Source organism: Sturnira hondurensis, unplaced genomic scaffold (genome assembly GCF_014824575.4).
Source record: "Sturnira hondurensis isolate 20B ecotype Veracruz unplaced genomic scaffold, ASM1482457v3 Scaffold0004152, whole genome shotgun sequence".
Lineage (NCBI taxonomy): Eukaryota > Metazoa > Chordata > Mammalia > Chiroptera > Phyllostomidae > Sturnira > Sturnira hondurensis.
In genome coordinates this window covers 5567167-5586290 of record NW_028076783.1, presented here as the reverse complement: position 1 = coordinate 5586290, position 19124 = coordinate 5567167, and positions in this window count along the sequence as shown.

The window sequence follows — 19124 nt, the reverse complement described above, 5'->3', positions numbered from 1 at the left end:
CCACTTTTAAAAGAGTTATTTTTCTAATGAAATAAAGTGATAGAACATAGTAACTATAGTTTTTTAATGACCTTACTTGACAAAGGAAAATAATTGTACCTTGGGCCTCCAACATTGTGGGGAATTTTAGGCTGTGAAATCCAAAAGTGACTTAGAAAGTCCTGGAGAAGGGGCCAGACGATGAGGCAGGGCAGGGCGTGTGTGCGCTGGGAGAGGAGCGCGATGGGAGACCGTGAGTGGCATCGGGGAGGGGTGCAGGGGTCTGCCCGGGTCTGTGTGGCTGCGGCTGTATCTCCTAGTATCTGAAGAGCTGGGAGGTGGGATGTGGAAGATCCCATTTTCGTAAAAGGCCCAAGAGATTCCTGGGGAAAAAGGGACTCTCAGGGAAGGCACCCAGATCTTGGGCCCAAGAGAGGCATCACTGGTCAGGGTGAGGGGAAGAGTGATATCCAGTGTTCAAAAGCAGCGAATATTGACTGAGCACGTACCTCGAACGAAGCACCGCCCATGCAGCACCTCGTTCGATGCTCTCCACGATCCTGAGCTCACGTCGTGGCTGCTTTTTTAATTGCCTGACACAGAGCTGTTCAATAGAAATACCCTGTGAGCCACATGTGTGATTTTCTTTTTCTTTTAAAGGTTTTGTTTATTTATTTTTAGGGAGAGGAGAAGGAAGGAGAAAGAGAGGAAGAGAAACATTAATGTGTGGTTGCTTCTTATGCACCCCTAATAGGGCACCCGGCTTGCAACCCAGGCATGTGCCCTGACTGGGAATCAAACCTGTAACCCTCTGGCCCATAGGCCCACGCTCAATCCACTGAGTTATACCAGCCAGGGCCACATATGTGATTTTCACTTGCCAAGAGCCAAATGAAAAATGTAAGAAGAAACAGGTAAGATTCATGCTGATAATATACTTTTACTTAAATCAGTATGTTCAAAATGTTATCATTTTCAACATATCATCAATATTTAAATATTTACTAGTGAGATTTTTTAATTCTTTTTTCTTATTAACACTTTAAAATCTAGTATGTTTTTATACATGGTCAGCACATCTTGACTCAAATGTGAAATTTTCATCATCAATATTTGATCTGTATATAGATTTCACAAGTTGAAAAAGTAGCTTCATGTTCCAGGGTTATTTTAAGCACACTTGAAAGTGAACCAAATATGTTATTAAATTTAAATGATAATTAATAAGAATGAAGTGAAATTCAAAATTCAGATCCTCAATCACGGTCACCAGATTTCCAATGTTGATAGCCCCGGGAGGTTAATGGCCATCTCATTGGACACACAGGCCAAAACTCCTGTCCCTTTCTGTGTCATGAAGGCTGTGATGAAGTCAGTTTGTTGACTACTGCCCCTCTTGCATGGCGTGGGCACATAGTAGGTATTCAGTAAGCTTCATTGACTAATGCGTGAGTGGATGAATTGACGAGCAGAGTGAGCAAATGAACAAATAAAAGGACTAGGAAACAAATGAGTGCACGAACTGGGTCAAATGCCCACAGCTAGTGTCAAGGAGGGACTTCAAAGCCAGGTCTGACTCATCCCTAAGTTATTGGCAGCAACAGCCGTGTGTGTGGGTATAGGAAAGGAAGACAGAAGCCTGGACCACTGAGCCAGGGACTGTCAGGGTGCCCACAGTGCCCTGCCAGGGCTCCACGGCTCCCTTGGCCCACCCACTCTCCCTAACCTGCTGTGCCATCTTCCCCCGGCCAAGCTGCGGGGGTGTTCCAGGAGCCCAGTGGAAAAAAGGCTGGTGGGGGAAGGTGATGCCATGTACATGGTGACAGCCAGCCACACCAAGCACAAGGGCAAAACCCTGGGCATAGGAAGTGGGCACCTGCTACATAGACAGAGCCCTCATTTGTCTTGAAATCTGCAAGACTGACCTGACCTCACAGCTGGTCACAGTCCTGGGGCTGGCCCCAGTCTGGAACGAGAAGCCAAGGGGAGACTTTAGTTTCAGTCACAGGACTTCAGAGTTGGAAAGAGTTGGAGGGATCACTCATCCAAAACATTTATTTTTATAGCTCAGGAAACTGGGGCCCAGGAAAGGCAAGGCCCCACGCATGGCTGAACAGGGGTATCTTTAAAAGGAGAGGCCACATCTTAGTTTTCCTATTGGTGATACCACTACTCCCTTTCGCTAAAGCAGTACCGGGTCCAGGCTCTTTTCCAGCCTGGCCAGTTTTCCTGCTACCCCCACAGTGCTGGGCCCCAGCATCTTTAGAAAAGTAGCCGCCATGCCCAGACTTTCAGCTGGTCCTGCTTGTCCTCTCTGCTCGCAGTGCCCTTCCTCCTTTGCTCTGTTCACTTCTCAGCCTGTCTGGATGATACCCACCTTCCAGGCTGGCCTCTAATGCCACTGTTTCCGGGAAATTTCTTTCTGTCCCACCGAACCTGTGCGTCTCCTCCTGTCCTCACTCCATGAGGCTCTCCACGGTGGGAAAACCAGGTGCTTTCAGGGGACCATAGGGGCCCCTCCGTGGCTGACACCTGAGGTTGAGAGGAAGTTGTGGAAAATGATTGGCAAGAAAGACTGAGGCAGGATGAGAGAATGGGGCCAGCTGTACTCAGGTGATAAGTGAGGATGTGGAGGCCCTGCTGTGTCAGCCTGGAGCGGAAGTCAAGGGGTCTGGGCCTGTAACAGGGACATTTCTCTGGGGACTCGCTCAATCCCATTTTCACAAGGAATTGGGGAACAACACTGTTGAAGACCCGCTCCCTGGGCCTCCAGAGCTTCCACTCCAGTGGAGGAGACTCATTTATTCCTATGGTTAACAAATGCTCACTGGGAATTCTACCTTGTGCCAAGGCACTGTCATAGGCACTGGGGACAAAAGCAGGTTAGTGAGAGAGTGTGTGTGAGTGTGTGTGTTTGCAGAGAGGAAAAAGCAGACACAGCTATGAATTCTTTCAGCATGCTAAGGACTGTTCTAAATGCTGGGGATACGAGGGACCTCAGGTAAGGCAAGTATGCTCCTGCCTCAGGAAGTTCCTGTTCTGATGAGAGAAGACAGAGGCTGAATAAGCCATGACAAGTTTGACAAGCACGGTGCATTGTGTGAAAGGAGAGGAAGGGGCACCACGGGAACGTGCAGCAGGGGAACCTGTCTTGATCTGCAGTCTCCAGGATGAGATGACATTTCATCCACCCCTCAAAGATGAAATGCAAAGATGTCAGAGAGGAAATGTGAACTGCGAGGTGCAGGGGGCTTTGGGGGCACACCAGGAGGGCCCTGAACCTCAGTGGGGCTGAAAGGAAGGCCTCCTGGAGGAAGTGGCCTCCAATGCTCTCCTACACGGATACAAAATTATAGATGGGGACAGATACAAGGGACAGTGAGAACTGTGACTAAGGATCTGAGCTTTCCTGAGGAAGCAATCTTTGATTCAAGATCTGAAACATCAGGGACAGTTAACTGGTGAAAGACCAACAAAGGGACCAGCATGTGCCAAGTCCTGGGGTGGGAGGGAGTACGGCTTGTGGAGAACCACTTTCCTCTCTAAGCCATTTATCTAGGATCTGTAGGTCTAAACCTGCAATGCGAGCAGAAGGCTGGTGCCAGGAGAAAGCCCACTGTGCTTGCTGTGGTCTCTGCAGGGCACAAGAGACATCTCACAGAGACTTGACCTTGGACTAAGAGCCTCCAAAGAAACTTTACATTTTCATTGAATTTAGTATCATCCCCCTTTTCATGAAAGGGAGTTGAGACTCAGAGAAAGCAAGGGATTTACTGAGGTCACAGATAATCATGCCAATTAATCACGGTATTCTGGACATAGTGCTAAACATGTTATACTATTCAACATGAGGCAGAGGCAGTTACTGGTCTCATGTGACACATGATAAAACTGAGGCTCATGGAGGGGATCTTGTCTAGGGTCACACAACTAAAATATTCCAGAGATTCGAAACCTGAGCAACTGACCTCAGAGCCTACACTCCTATCTAGTGGGACTCGTTGGCAGAATTTGGAAAGAACCCAGGTATTCTGACATTCACCCCCCTGCTTCCACCCTTAGAATGGCAACTCAGCGTGGGACACCCCTCCTGGAGGGCAGGCCCCCAGGGCTGCCTGGATTCAGGCAGGCCCATCCCTCATATTGCAGGGCAGAGGAGAGCCCCGTGGCTCCAGCCCACCTGCTTCCCTGCCTCCCCTTTCTCTTCCCACAGCGGGATGCTTATCTCACTCAGCCTGAGTCACACCACGTCACCCTAACTCCTGCCCAGGAACAGCACCAGCCTGGACTCCCTCAAGCACCTGGGGGTGCACAGCCTGCCCCTGGAGGGAGATGCCTGCTGCACGGACTGAGGAAGCCAGCTGGGGGACTCTGAGTAGGAAATCGAGGTCTTGGGTGACCAGAATATGATCAGAAGTTGGGGGTTACAGGCTTTTGGGGGACTGTTCCCTTGGCTGCAAAGAAACTTGCTCCCCTGAGGAGAATGCAGCTGGAAGAGGGGCAGGGCAGGGCCCAGTACCTCCAGTGTGAGGGGAACCCCACACAGACAATTTTGGGGTTCCTCTCTGCCCACACAAGCCCACTTTCCAGGTAGACCGATTGGTACATATTCCTTGGGCCCCTGCCAGACACACAGCCCATGCCCACACCTCCTCCAGAGCCCTTACCTAATAGGGACCCCCACCTGCCACCAAAACCACCCCATCCCCACCTAGGGCCCTGCCCTGACTTGTACAAACCACAGGCCTCGGCACTGTGCTAAGGCAGGATGAGTCAGGAAGGACTCAAGGTGCGAGCCCTGGGAAGCAGCCCTGGGAAGCCGCCCTGGGGTGAGAAGAGGAACTCTGCGGCCCTGAGACGGTGAATCAGGCCCGAGTGGCTCCGATCCCATCTGTGGCCTCTGCTCAGCAAATACCCCTCGCAGCGAGGGGCGTGGGGAAGGGACATGGCACCCCGGTCTTGGGTTGGGCGGCGGCGCTGAGGAAGTCCGCTTTTCCAGGAGAGCATGCAGATGTCAGCTCCAGTGTCGCCGAGACTGCAGTTTGCTTATGGGGGAGGGTATAAGAAGGATGTGTGTGCATGTGTGCAGGTGTCTGTGACGTGTGTGTCTCCACTGTGGGCACACGTCTGCACGGACATCTCCATATTTGTGTCTGAGCACGCAGCGCCTGCATCAGTGAGCACGTGTAGGCCACTCTGCTTGTGCCTATGTGGGGGTCTACATGGCTTTGTCTCTGCAGCGTAGGGTGCAGGGTGTGTCTAAGTACAGTGAGCAAGGGCCCCCAGCTGGACCCCAGTCAAATGACCCCAGAACCAAATCTCAACCACAGCCTGTGACCATCAGCCCCTGGAGGACAGGCACCACTTCTGGTTTTTCTCACTATTGTGAGAACATAGTAGATACTCAATACCTATTTGTTGAATTACTATCCCAGAGAGGCCCTCACATGGCCCTACTCCCTGGAAAGCTCCAGAAGTTCCAAAGAGGAGACCTGGCTTGGGAGAGGAACGAGACTGGTCCCCTTCCTAGTTCAGGACTCAAGTCTCAGCTGACCTCCCCAGCCCTCAGACTTTCACTTGGTGTTCCCCTCTGCCCCGGTCAATGTGAGGAAACAAAACCCTGAGCTGTGCCACAACCTTGCTGTGTGACTTGGGTAAGTCACTTCTCTTTCTAGGCCTCAGTTTTCCTAACTGTTAAAAGAGCAAGTTGGATATATGGACGTCAAAGGCCATACTTGGTCGGCGTGGTGTGGTTGCCACCTGCAAGTCTCTTGCTCGGGGGGCCCTGCCCATTTAGACGCTGGCTGTGTTCACCCTCCTCTCTCAGCTCCTGCTCCTGCTCCCCAGCAACTCCCCCTGGTTCCACTCTGGCGGGAAGCAGGAGTCCCGGCCACGTGTTCACGCAGTTGCCGGGTTCTCCCCCGTGAGTGCCCATTGGTAGCCCCCCGGCAGTGTAATTAAGATTACCTTTGCTAAAAACATGGGGCTGACATTTATAGGCTTGGGAAGGGAACATCTTGGGGACATGATGATGAACAAATGCAGTCCTCTTACCCCTTGGCCTCTGGGCCTTTGGGGGAGGAAGCATTCTTCGAGCTGATTTTTCCAGAGAGCTTTGTTGGGGAGCAGGGAGGGGAGAAGTATTACTGATTAATATGCTAAATTTATAAAAAGTGTTTCAAGTGGGAATCTTTTCTAGATGTACTGCCTGCTTCCCTGCCTTCTCAAACAAGGCTAAGCATGATTTCATCTTTACTTGATGACTCAGGGCCATCATAAAGCATTAATGAGTGAACTGAGTTTTAGTACAACAGTGTCCTCAAGGGCTGCGAAAGTATGTTAGGCTATTTGCCCCCACACTGAAAGAGCCAGGGTTTTCCTTTTCATTTTATCTCTGGTCACTGACAGAGTGTCAGCCATCCCATAGTTCCGAGGCCCTTCTCTCTCTGTTCTTTGTACCAGTGAAGCTGTTAGCTCACCACGTGTGCACACTGTGTGGAAAATTAGTATATTATCTGAGGGCAAGGGACTCTCGTATGAGTGAAATACAGGATAGATTCCATTGTAGCTACTTAAAACACTTCTTGTCTTATTAGCCACGTAACCCTAAGACAGATCTTTCTGTGGCTCGGTTTTCTGATCTATAAAATGTGGCTAACAATAGTATCTGCCTCACAAAGTTATTGCAACTGAGCACAGGTTTATATGCAACTAAAGCGCTTAACAGAGTGCCTGGCAATAGTAACGTAACTACTCAGTAAATGTTATTTGTTTTATTCTCAACTAGCATCCTTGTCTAAGTTTTGGATCAGTGTCATTGCTGGATAGCTATTTGAGTTCTGCCTGAGTGAAATGACTCATTCATAAAGAATGTTTCATGGTGCAAATAACAGAAAATCCAACTAACAGTGGCTTAAACAAATAAATGTTTGTTTTTATTATATTACAAGAAACATGCAGGCAGATTGCTTTTGGCATTCCTTCAGTGGCTCAACGATGCCACAATGGGTGTCACTGCAATTCTTTCAGCCTCTGCCTCATGGTCACAAGCTGGCTGCTGCAATTCCAGTCATCACATCCTCTTTCAAGGCATAAAAAAGAAGACAGGGTGATCTGGCTATGCCTGCTTTTTCTTGTGGTTCCTTTCCTAGCAGCTATCTCTTTGTTTCATGGTCTGGAACTGAGTCACATGGCCACTGTCAGTAAAAAAGGATCTGAAAAAATAAAAAGCAAGGGTGTTGTGATTAACTTTGACTAAACACAAGATCTCTGCTGGGACTTTCCTGTCTCTCCCTGCTCCCATTTCCCATCAAGCATTCTCTTAGTGAAGAAGGCAAAATAGATACTGGGTCACCAGCTGATATTGCTTATCCCGGTAATGATAATCATTCTTTTTTTTGTCTTAATTAGGAAATTTTTATTGCAAGGAGCACACACTCAAATCAGACTGGCTGAAGCAAAAATGAATGATTGGACAGATAGAGGAACTGGTAGAAAGATGAAAGAAAGAAAGAAGGATATGAAATATAAAAAGAAATAAATTGATGCATATTCCTGAAAAGTCCGAGAATCGTTTTGGTTTTAGGTAAGTCTGGGGCCAAACATGCAAACAGCGTTGACAGAGGCTGTCCTACTCCGCCTTCTCCTCACCTGAGGGTGCCCACGATCTCTAGGCTGTCATCCTCTCAGACTCTTGTCCATCAGAGAAGCGAGCGAGTCCTTTCTCCCTGCCACTTTTTAAAAGCAAAAGTTCCAGGATGAATGTTGGTTGGCTGGTACTGGGTGACAGGCCCACCCCTTGCACCAACCATGGTGATGATAGGGAATTCGGGACTCTGACTGACAAGGCTGGGCCTTAGACCCACTGGACCGCAGGTTGGGTCAGCTGCCCCCATAGCACGAGTTAAAACTGAAAGTTAGAGTTGACTGGGTCCCTCATGAAAGTCAAGTGGAACCAGAGGAAGGGGAGGGGGATGCAGAGCAGGCATGGAGCTTTGCAGTTCTCAACGTATGAATTAGGAAAGGCAGGGATTGGGGCCCCATTTCACAGTGGGTGAGACTGTCAAGTGAAATGACGTGTCTGGAGCCATTTCACACACAGGTGGCTGGGGCGAACCCCAGTGCGTCTAGGCTCCAGGTATTTCCTCTCTGCCACATCCTGAGTTGACTGACAGCTGGTCAACCGAAGAGTTGTCCGGGAGCCACGGAGCCATGGGAAACAGCCAGAGAGACCACCAGGAGAGACCACTGGCTCCACGTAGTCCTTTCTGAAGCCCTAGTGCCTCCCTCATCTTAGAGCTCCACACTGGCCTGTGAGGAGGGCAGGCCCGGAAATAGCTCCAGCCTCTTGACATAGCAGAGGAGGGAAAGAACCAACTAGCTAAGAAAGATGAAGAAGCACCCAAGTAGGAGTGACAGTCACCGCTGTCATTTCTCCAGCACTTTGGTCCCCACTCTGTGTCATTTCTTCATCCCTCAGCAATGCTGTGAGCAGGTACAATTAGCACTACCCTTTCACAGACAGGGGGCTCCGGTTCAGAGAAGTGAAACAGCTCGCCCAGGGTCACACAGCTAATAAGGGTCACGTTTCAACATGAAAAACTGTCCCCAAACTCCAGAAATCAGCCCAAAGGGAGGGATTTGACCTGGGAATCTAGGGACCTGCATCTGAACCTCTTCCTAACTCGCTGGGTTAACCTAAGAAAAGTCCCCTCTGGTGCATCAGGAATTAGTTGGAATTAATAATCTCTAAAGCTACTTCTGGCTCCAACTTGAATCATTGTCTCAGGTTCAAGATTTCTCCACCCCTTGCAGTAGCTTCAGGTTTCTTGCCTGCGGGGAGAGCTCGGGCAAGTTGCTACAATTCAGCTCTCTCACCCAGCAGAGAGGCAGAGAGGCACAACTCCCAGCCCATCCAGGAGACTTGCCTAACCTCAGCTAGCTGAGCAAATCCCTGGGAACAAAAGCTCAGCGGACCTGAGGAGGGAGGGCATTGACTGAGTCTATTCTGGCCTTGCTGCGCCAGTGTTAACCCCTTTCAGGCCTCCTCCCGTGGCAAGAGGGCAAGCAGGTTTTCAGGGTAGGGTATGCTGGGGCTTCCAGGAACTGCTGTGCCTCCAAAGCCAAATTTCCATAAGGGAGGCCCCCCAGGAAGTAGCTGTAGCCGAGGATGTCATTTGTCCTTCTTAGTCCCACAAACACAGGGCATCAGAGCTGGAAAGAGCTGGGAGGAGCCCACCTCCCTTGTTTATAAGTCAGGAGAAGGAGTTATAAATGCCCAACATCACATAGCCTTAGACTCACAGGAAGGAGCCTGGACTGGTGCAGACACCTGGATTATTAATATTTGTTGAGTGGCAGAAGCCTAGGCCTCCTTGTTGATATCATATTGCCTTAAATCAAAGTTCCTTAAATCAAAGTTTCCATCCTCAAATTAGAAGCAGATTGTTGAGGCCTGTCTGTAAATTCCTCACTTGAACCTGCAGTAACTGATTCTTCTGGGAGTGTGGGATCAAACCCACTGTGGCTATTAAAAATTTAACGCAAAGCCCCAGTGCCTTGGGGCTGTACTTTCTTAATAGCCCTGGAACAGGGTGAAGCCTGCACAGTCACTCAGGGTGAGCCAAGAATGCAAGGGTTGGAGTCCCACCCCTGAGAAGCTCTTTGGGACAGCTCTGTTCCCTTCTCGAGGCATCCCGGGAAGGGGTGGGCCTTCTGAGAAAGGAATATATTTCCCTGCACCAGTGCCAACCATAGACCACGTGGGAAAGGTCTTGTTCGGGGGTCATGGAATAGAGTGTGTTTCATGCTAAGGCCAGCTATGGGTGTCCACAGAGGGTTTAGGAGGAGAGTGAATTATACCGGAGAGCCAATCATTCTGGCTGGCTGCTCGTGGGAGAATCCCTCGGCCAACAGAAGTCTGGATGAATGCAGACTATCCTCCTCTTCCCCAAAGTACCCCCACCCCTGATGTTTCTCCATGGAACTGACCTTCCACCCTTAGCATGAAACCGACTCCCAGGTCTCTCGAGGGCCTCTGTGAATGTGTGTGAGATCCACAGGTGAAGAAGGGGATGGGGCCGAGAATGTTGGTGAATTTTCATCCGTGGGCATATTTTTTAGCTGAGGAAGCAGCTCAGCTGTAGCAACATTGAGGGCCTGGGCTCCTGCAGCCAGGGAGTGGGCAGAGTCCAGGAACTGGGCTCTTGGGGACCTGGGAGTGGCCGTGGGGCGGCGGCAGAGCTGCCTCGCCTACTGGGATGGGTTAGTCGTGGGACTATGAGATAGCACGTGGTTTGCAAGCCCAGGAATGCCTCCTCAGCCTAGCGGCCTGGTGTCGCTGTGAGGTCCCTGGGACTGTTTGTGACTGTTTCAGTGGCATTGTGCTAGGCGCCAGGGGTAAGTGACAAAACCCACATGGCTCCTGCCCTCAGAAACAGTGGCGTGTGGAAAATACAAAGATCTCCCCATCACCATTTGACAGGTGCCTAAACCGCAGTGCTGAGCCCTTTGTCACAGCAGCACCCACAGGGATCACTGAACCATGCCGACGCCTCGGCAGACCGGTCGGTATTGACTGTATCCCACCTGCTTCTCCCTTTCTCGTGAGCACATCCAGTCCATGAGTGAGGGCTCTTGGCTCTACCTCCAAAACATACATCCTGAATTCGACAGTTCCTCCACCCTTGACCCAGACTCCGCCTCTTCTCCCATGGACGGCTGTTCTCCCTGCCTCCTCTCTCGCCTCCCTGTATTCAGTTCTCCAAGGAGCAGCCAGCCAGAATGATTGGCTCTATGGTATAATTCACTCCCCTCCTAAATGCTCTGTGGACATCCCACAGCTGCCCTTAGCATGAAATGCACGCTCTATTCCATGACCCCTGAACAAGACCTTCCACTCTACCCCCTGCCCACTGACCCCCTCCCCTCCGCGCAGGCCTTCTTTCTGCTCCTGGAAGATGACACACTGGTTCCTTTCTCTGGGACCTGGCAATTGCTGCTCCTTATTGGAATGTTTGTCCCAGCTCGCAGTCATTCAGGTCTCAATTCAGAAGTCACGTACTGTCCGGCCAAGATGAAGGCATAGGTGGAAATACTGTACCTCTTCGTACAACCAAATTTAAGGACAACACAGATTTATAAACAAAATCACAACCAAAACAGACAAAAAATTGAACTGTATGGAAGTCTGACAACAACAAACCATTCATCCAGATCAGTAAGAGGGGCAGAGTCATGGCTGGCAGAGCAGGGTCGCAGCAGGAAAAAGAGGCCAGACCAACCCAGGTGCCCAGACCAACCCAGGCACGCAGGCGGCAGTTGGCAGATCCCAGGTGTGGGGTGGCAACGGGCAGACCCATTGAAGGCTCAAGACGGCTGGCTGACTGCGGTCACACATTCATGTGCAGATAAACCAGGTGAAAAAACAGACAGTGAGACAGCCTGCACAACCCAGGGCTGCAGCACAGGGAAATAAAACCTGAAAGCACCAATTGGAAAAACTTTTGGGGGTTGAGGTGCCAGGAGAGGCTCCCAGCCTCACAAAAGAATTTATTAGAGAGACCCACAGGGTCCTAGAATGTACACAAGCCCCCCCACCCAGGAACCAGCATGAGAAAGGCCCAACTTGCTTGTGGGAAGCTGTGGAGGGGACTGAAATCCGAGAGAGAGCAGAACAAACACCATTGCCCCTCTCTGACCCCACCCAGTCACAACCCAGGGACTGGGTAGACCTGCCCTGGTGAACACCTAAGCTTTCGCCCCTCACTAGAAAACAGGCACAAACAGACCGAAACATTATGGCTCAAGCAGAACAACAACTCAAAGCTCCAGAGCCAATACTTCTAAGCCACAAAGAGATAGCCAACCTATCAGATGCACAGTTCAAAGCAGTGGTGATCAGGATGCTCACAGAACTGGTTGAATTTGGTCACAAATTAGAGGAACAAATGAAGGCTACACTAAGTGAAATGAAGAGAAATGCATAGGAAACCAATAGTGATGGAAAGGAAACTGGGACTCAAATCAATGGAGTGGACCAGAGGAAGAAAAAAATGACCAAACAGAAAAGAACGAAGAAATAAGAATTCAAAAAAAAAAAATGAGGAGAGGCTTAGGAACCTTCAGGACATCTTTGAATGTTCTAACATCTGAATTATAGGGGTACCAGAAGGGGAAGAGGAAGAGCAACAAGTAGAAACCTTATTTGAACAAATAATAAAGAACTTCCCCAATCTGGCAGAGGAAATAGACTTCCAGGAAATCCAGGAAGCTCAGAGAGTCCCAAAGAAGGTGGACCCAAGGAGGAACACACCAAGGCACATCAGAATTACATTACCCAAGATTAAAATGAAGGAGAGAATTCTAGAAGCAGCAAGAGATAAGGGGACAGTTACCTACAAAGGAGTTCCCATCAGACTGTCAGCTGATTTCTCAAAAGAGATTTTACAGGCAAGAAGGGGCTGGAAAGAAGTATTTCAAGTCATGAAATCCAAAGACCTACATCCAAGATTGCTCTATCCAGCAAAGCTTTCATTTAGAACGGAAGGGCAGATAAAGTGCTTCTCAGATAAGGTCAAGTTCAAGGAGTTCATCATCACTAAGCCCTTATTATATGAAATGTTAAAGAGACATATCTAAGAAAAATAAGATAAAAAATATGAACAGTGAAAGGACAGCAAACTCACAGTTATTAACAAACACACCTAAAACAAAAGCAAACTAAGCAAACAGCTAGAACAGGAGCAGAGCCACAGAAATGGAGACCACATGGAGGGTTAGCAACAGGGGAGTGGGAGGAGGAGAAGGGGGGGAGGTACAGAGAATAAGTAGCATAGACAGTAGGTAGAAAATAAACAGGGAGGAGGGCAAGAATAGTAGGGGAAATTTAGAAGCTAAAGAACTTGTGACACATGGGCATGAACTAAAGGGGGGAATGTGGGTGGGAGGTGGTGTGCAGGGTAGAGGGGAATGAAGGGGGAATGGGACAACTGTAATGGCATAATCAATAAACTATATTTAAAACAAAAGAAGTCACCTCCTCAAAGAGGTCCTCTTTGACTACTCCAACCAAGCCTCTCACCCCCACCCGCCAATCCTCACTCTCCATCACATACCCTTATTTTTATTGTCACAATACTTGCCAGTGACTGGAATTATTTTTTTTTGTTTCTATGTATATTGTCTTTCAATCTCCTTCCTCTAGAACAAATGCCCTCTGAGAGTAGGATTTTCAGCTTATTTTTCTTACTACTGTCTACCTAAGCTCCAGAGCCCAGTAGCCAGTGGTGTCCCCAGACACTGCTGTGGCCTCATTAAGTGACTAGCACAATGCTCAGACGGGCCTTTTTGGAGAGCAGCATAGAGCTTTAATCCATGCAGCCATGTATCAGATGGGAAAATGGACATCTGGAGAGAGATCAGGATTTGCCCAAAGTCATCCGGAACAGTCAGTCATTGACATAAGTTGATACACAGACAGGAAATGGTAGCCCTGAGGGTATATGAGAGGAAAAGCTAGTACAGAGGACCTGGGGCAGAACCTGTACAGGAAAGCAGGCAGGAGATGAGAGGGACTAAAGCAAACTAAGGGGAAGAGACTGTGAAGGTAGAGGTCAGGCCATGCACTTGCGGCTAGGACTTTATTCCCCCGAAGCAGCAGCAGTGAGAATCTCCCTGCCCACTTGGTTAGGATGCATAGAGAGCGTGGACTCCGGGAGACCAATTAGGCCCCTGTGAGAAGCCCCCAATGAAGAGCCTGGGGTTGAGCAGGTCCCGCAGGGTGTGCTTGCCAGAACACCTGAGGCACTGCGGGCAATGGAGGCTGGCAGAGCTCCTTCAGTGTGGGGACCACACCCAGAGCACGGCTTGTGCACGCGTGGTGCCCTGAAGTCACACTGCCGCTGCTAGTCCACATCACACCAAATTGTGGCACAGTTAGTTACTTGTGCCACGGGCTTGGGACCAATTAAATGAGCAAAGAGGATGGTTAACAAGAAGTACACAGTCCAAATGCCCACGGTTATGCCTAGGCTTTGCTCCAATACATCTAAGCCAGCAGGTGGGAGTGCGGGCAGGAGGAGCATGGGGTTTCCTCTTCATTCTCTGTGGTCTCCCACTGAAATCTCTTCTACCCGGCCCACAGGGTCCCAAAGTCTGCTGATTGTCTCTCTCTCTCTCTCTTTTTGGCAGAGGGAGACATGTGTGCTAGGCTCTAAGCATTAGGGTTACGGCAGAACAAAGCCAATCCCCTGCTCTCATGGAGGGGACATTTTAGTCAGACATTCATCCGGTAAATGAATAGCTATGAAGTGCATGTTCACTGTGAAAAACATCAATGTGGGACGGGGAGAATGGAGAGCTCCTGGGGGCTGGTGTCAATGTACACAGTGTGTCCAGAGAAGGCCTCTGATAGGAACCTGAAGGAAACCAGGGTGTCATCCGGGCAGGTACCTGGGGGCAGAGTATTTCGTGCAAAGGGCATGGCAGGTGCAGAGACCCCGAGGAAGATGTGCAGGGGTAGCTGCCTGGCTGGGGCAGAGCGAGCCTTATCTTAGGACCATGTGGGGCTGCCTGGCTACAGGGAAAGGTCGGAGAGGGCACTGGGTAGGGAGAACAGCATGTGCAGAGGCCTCGGGAGAGAGACAAGCGCTCTCTGTTTTGCAAAGTACTTCTTCACCGTATCTGATCCTCAGGACAAAGCCGTCAGGAGGGTAAGAAGGGTAGATTTCTTTTTCCGTTGACAGCTGAGGACCTGGAGCTCTAGAATGTCTCATGCCCAGCCAGGATCACACAGGAATATCCTGACTCAGGAGCAGAAGTCTGCGGCCTGCATGACCCTTTCCCGTCAGATCTGCAGCTCATTCCTGCTGACCCCAGGCCAGTGCGAGCTTTCAGAACAAGATCAGCTGTCAGACCAGCCTCTGGGTGGGTGACAAAGGTCACAGTGCGGCCCAGGAAGCCAGGCTGCCAAACATAATATGGAATGCTCTGTGGAGTCTGCATAGAGAATTAGCACCCCAGCCCCTGCACCCACGACTGTAGTAATTTAACTAATATAACTGAAAAACACAGCATTTGTTGTTTGAAGAAACTTTGATAGAAACACTGAAAGTTAGAATCATGTTTGTGTCAGATGGTTACTTAATGTTTCTGAAATGAAATTCTTCTCAAATACACCCCCCCATATATATACATACATATATATATATATATATATATATATATATATATATATATCCTTTGGAATCCCTCCAAGAAGCTTCCCATAGAACAATCCAAAAAGAGAATACGAAAGATGAACCCGAGAGGGCCACCCAGGCGACCAGACTCCCGGACAACAGACACTTGCACAGACGTTGTGAAAGTTTTCACAAACTGTTCACCAGGCGCATCATGGTCTGGCATTGTCTCCATGCCTTCCATCTTCACCAAGTCCCTGATATTATTACTGTCACTTTCCTTACTCAGTTTCTATTTGTCACCATATCAAGTGAAAGTGGCAGAGAGATTGTCACCATATTCGGAGAGAATGTTTGTGAGCCTCCTGTGGGACCTATAGTGTGTAGGCAACAAACTTACTTTGCAGGGGGTTCTGGGTCGAGAGAGACGCGCCACAGCTCTCAGGATGCTGGGAAAGAGAACACAAAGAGGGAGTTAAAAGTTGAGTCCCCTATTGCAAGTCACAAGGGCAGGCGCTCTGAATCACAGACATTGATTTGTGGCGGGGCTGGTTCTCACACGGGCCACTCATGTGGCCTCACCCAGGGACCTCTTTCCTAATAATGCTGGTGACACTGGCAAGCAGCACCCAGACCACGGCTCCACAGGCCTCTCCCGGGGAACTGCACCCGTGGGCGCATTCTGTTCGGCGGTGAACAGCGCTTCTCAAGCTTTCTGGCCTCAGGACCCCCTGCCACGTTACCTGATTAGAAATTAAGATGAGAAGAACCTGCTAAACCTTTATGTAGTGATTAAACATAACAATAAGCCTATCACACATTCACAGAAAATATTGTCAGAATAAAAACCGAGTGAGAAGAGCGGCTTCGTTCTACTTCTGTGTGAGGAGAGCCCAGAGGCCTCCGGGTCCTTGGAGCTGCGCGCTGTGGTTTCACAAGTCACGTGGCTTTGGGGAAACTCCACTGTGCACTCGGGAGAGAATGGGAATGAAAGAAGCAAGGGAGTTCTTAGTGATGGTGAAAATCATTGTGGGGCATGCACAAGGGTCTCTGGGCCTCCCCGGGGTCCCCGGACCACTCTGTGAAAGCCAGTGGTGCAGTGATGAAGCCAAACTGTTGGGAACTTTGGGCAAGGCAATCAGTCCCTCTGTGCCTCGATCTGCTTGCCTGTAAAAATATGGGGAGTGGTAACTGTTGTCATGAGACTCTGACAATAGGATGACTTAATGTGGGTGAAGTACCTGAAACTTGGTAGCAGCTCAGTAAACACTAGCGGGTACTACGAGCCTTCAGGATGACCGTGGTTTCATCCTCCCCGCAGCACAGAGCAGGCACTCGACGAATCTTTCACGCACGCATGGAGGCACACGTGAACACGTGTCTCGTGGGAGAGGGCTCTGCAGCCCTTCCCCGGACCAAGGAGAGTCAGTGTTCTTGCCCCTATTAAATAAGCCAACCAGACCAGAGAGGCCGAGCCACTCATTTACAGCACTCAGCAAATCCCACCTGCTTGTAGCAGCTGACCTCAGTCCTCCTTTACCCCCACACCGGGCTGCTTCCAAAGTCACCTGAGCCCACTTGGAATCGAGGTACCTGCAGTATCTGATTTTGTCTCCGTGTGAAAGATACCACGCCCGCAGCCAGAGGACCTCCGTTCAAGACCTGAGCTCTCTCCTCCCGAGGACGCGCCTTCCAGGGCACGTCTAGATTATTATCACACGCTGACGTTCGAGGGGCCCTTTGGTCTTTTCTGTTTTGATGGCTGTGGCACCTGGGATGTGGGAGGGGGCTATGTAATATTTGAATGTTCAGTGAAGGAAAGATAAAATAAAATTACATTTTTTCATTGACAAAAAAGGACAACTTAGACAGTTTTTCAAGATAATTAGATGTTAGGGATAAAGGAGAGAAGAGAAGAGAATGATGAAATGTAAAACAGAAAATCAAGCAAAGACATACAGTCCCAAGAGTTAGGATGCTGCCCCCTCACAGCTGTGGGTCTGCTTAGCTTTCAGAGGAACCATAGGGGTGACAATCGCAAGAGTGGGTCACAGTTGTTGAGAGCTCATCGCGTGCCTGGCACCGTGCTAAGCACTCCACACGCGTCATCTCACCGAATGCTCACAGCAGCCCTGGTCAGCAGATAATGGCGTCATTCCCGTTTCACACGTGGGGAATCTGAGTGTGTGAGTGACTGGCCTGAGGTCCGAAAGCCCGCAAGTGGCCCAGCCACTTTGGCGTTGTCTCCAAAGCCCCGGGGAATAGCATGCAAACGGGGGAGGGTGGAAGGAGGCTGGGGTGAGAGGGCAGCAGGTTGGGCAGCCAGACACCCGGGAGGCCCAAATGCTAGAAGTTCAGTTTCCCTGGGGCTGGGCCCAGGTGAGCCAAAGGAAAGTGCGGCTGACTTACTTCTGGACCTGACCCTGACTCAGGGCACCAGACGCAGAGCCTGAGCAAGCCTTGTTTGCCAGACAGGAGCAGTGAATCTCAGGGAGGAAAGAGGCCTTACCCAAGGTTGCACAGCAAGAGCCCAGCCCAGCCCCTGCTCCCAACCCAGTAATTTCTGTGCTGTGCCTAGAGCCCCTCTCCTACTAACAGACTCATGTGCTTCTGCCAGCTCTCGGGAGTCCCTGGCTCCCTGCAGAGAGGGCAGCGTGGGAAGGAGCAAAACATTGCCTTCACTCCAGGCTTCCCATCCTGGGGCAGGAGGGAAAGAGCGGCGGGGGCATGACCAGGCCTGCAACAGCCGCCTGGGGTTCTCCACTACCTCCCCCAACAAAGTGTGGTTAATGAGAGCAAATTACAAGGGCTCTGAGAATGGAAGGGGCCCTTTGATGGCCACGGGTTGGGGGCTGGGATGGGATGGAACCCTTCTCTGTCCTCTTGTGCACCCCGCTTCACCGAGGAACAAGCTGGTACAGGATGGCGCTGGAAGAAGCGCCCATCGCCATGGTCGATACTGGGGCTTTGGGTTGGGCTTCTACCCCCCAAGTTCTCCTTTCCCAGCTGCCAAAAAAAAGAAGATTTCTGAGGGCCAGGCAGCCCCGCAGAGTTCCCCAGCCATTCCAGACTTGGGGCTTAGAGGCAATTTGGGGAGAAGCTCTCACACATACCTAAACCTCTGGAGAGGGGATTGGAGCTCTGAGGGTTGCTCTGCATCATCCCTGTGTCTGGTCCGCGGTTCCCCTGTGGTGAGGGGCAGATATAGTCATAATTGCTAAGATGTATTAAGTTCTTAGTGGGGTGCTGGCACAGCACGAAGGGCCTACATTCCTTGATCCCCACAAGAAGCCTATGAGATGGGAATTATCAGATTCCCCATTTGGGAGGCTTAGGCAGCCTCCTGTCAAATTGCAGTCCCCCCACCAGCAGCATCAGCATCACATGTAAATTTGTTAGAAATGCAAGTTCCCAGGCCCTGTGGCTTTAGAGAGAATAGGAAAGGGGCCCAAGGGGCCAGAGCAGCAGGTGGTGGACCCACGATTCAGAGCCGTTCTGACTGCTCGTGGGCTCACAGTCAAACCTCTGGGCTGTACTGCCTGTGGCCTGCAGGCCCCAGCCCCCTTCTGGGAGGGGGGTGTGGACGAGAGACACGTAAAGGAGTTTCTGAAGCACAGCACCGGGGAAGTCTGGGAGCGGCCTACGTGCCCACCAGCACTGGGCTGGTTAGGGCAGCCGTGGGGCGGCCGTGGGGCAGAACATTGTGCAGGTGTTCAGGAGGGTGCATGGGAAAGCTTTTTACACACACCACAGAGTGGCCTCCACACAACAGCGTGAAGCAGCGAAAAGCAAGTGCAAAACAATATATGTCATAGAAAGCTATCATCTGTGTAAAGAACAAAAAGGAGAAATGTGGAAGCAAATTCGTGTATGCACACACACACAAATCTCAGAGCGAAGAGCTGGTAAAATGGAGGGCCTCTTGAGGTGAAAGAGGACGCGGTCCGTAGGAGCGGGGTTTCTTGG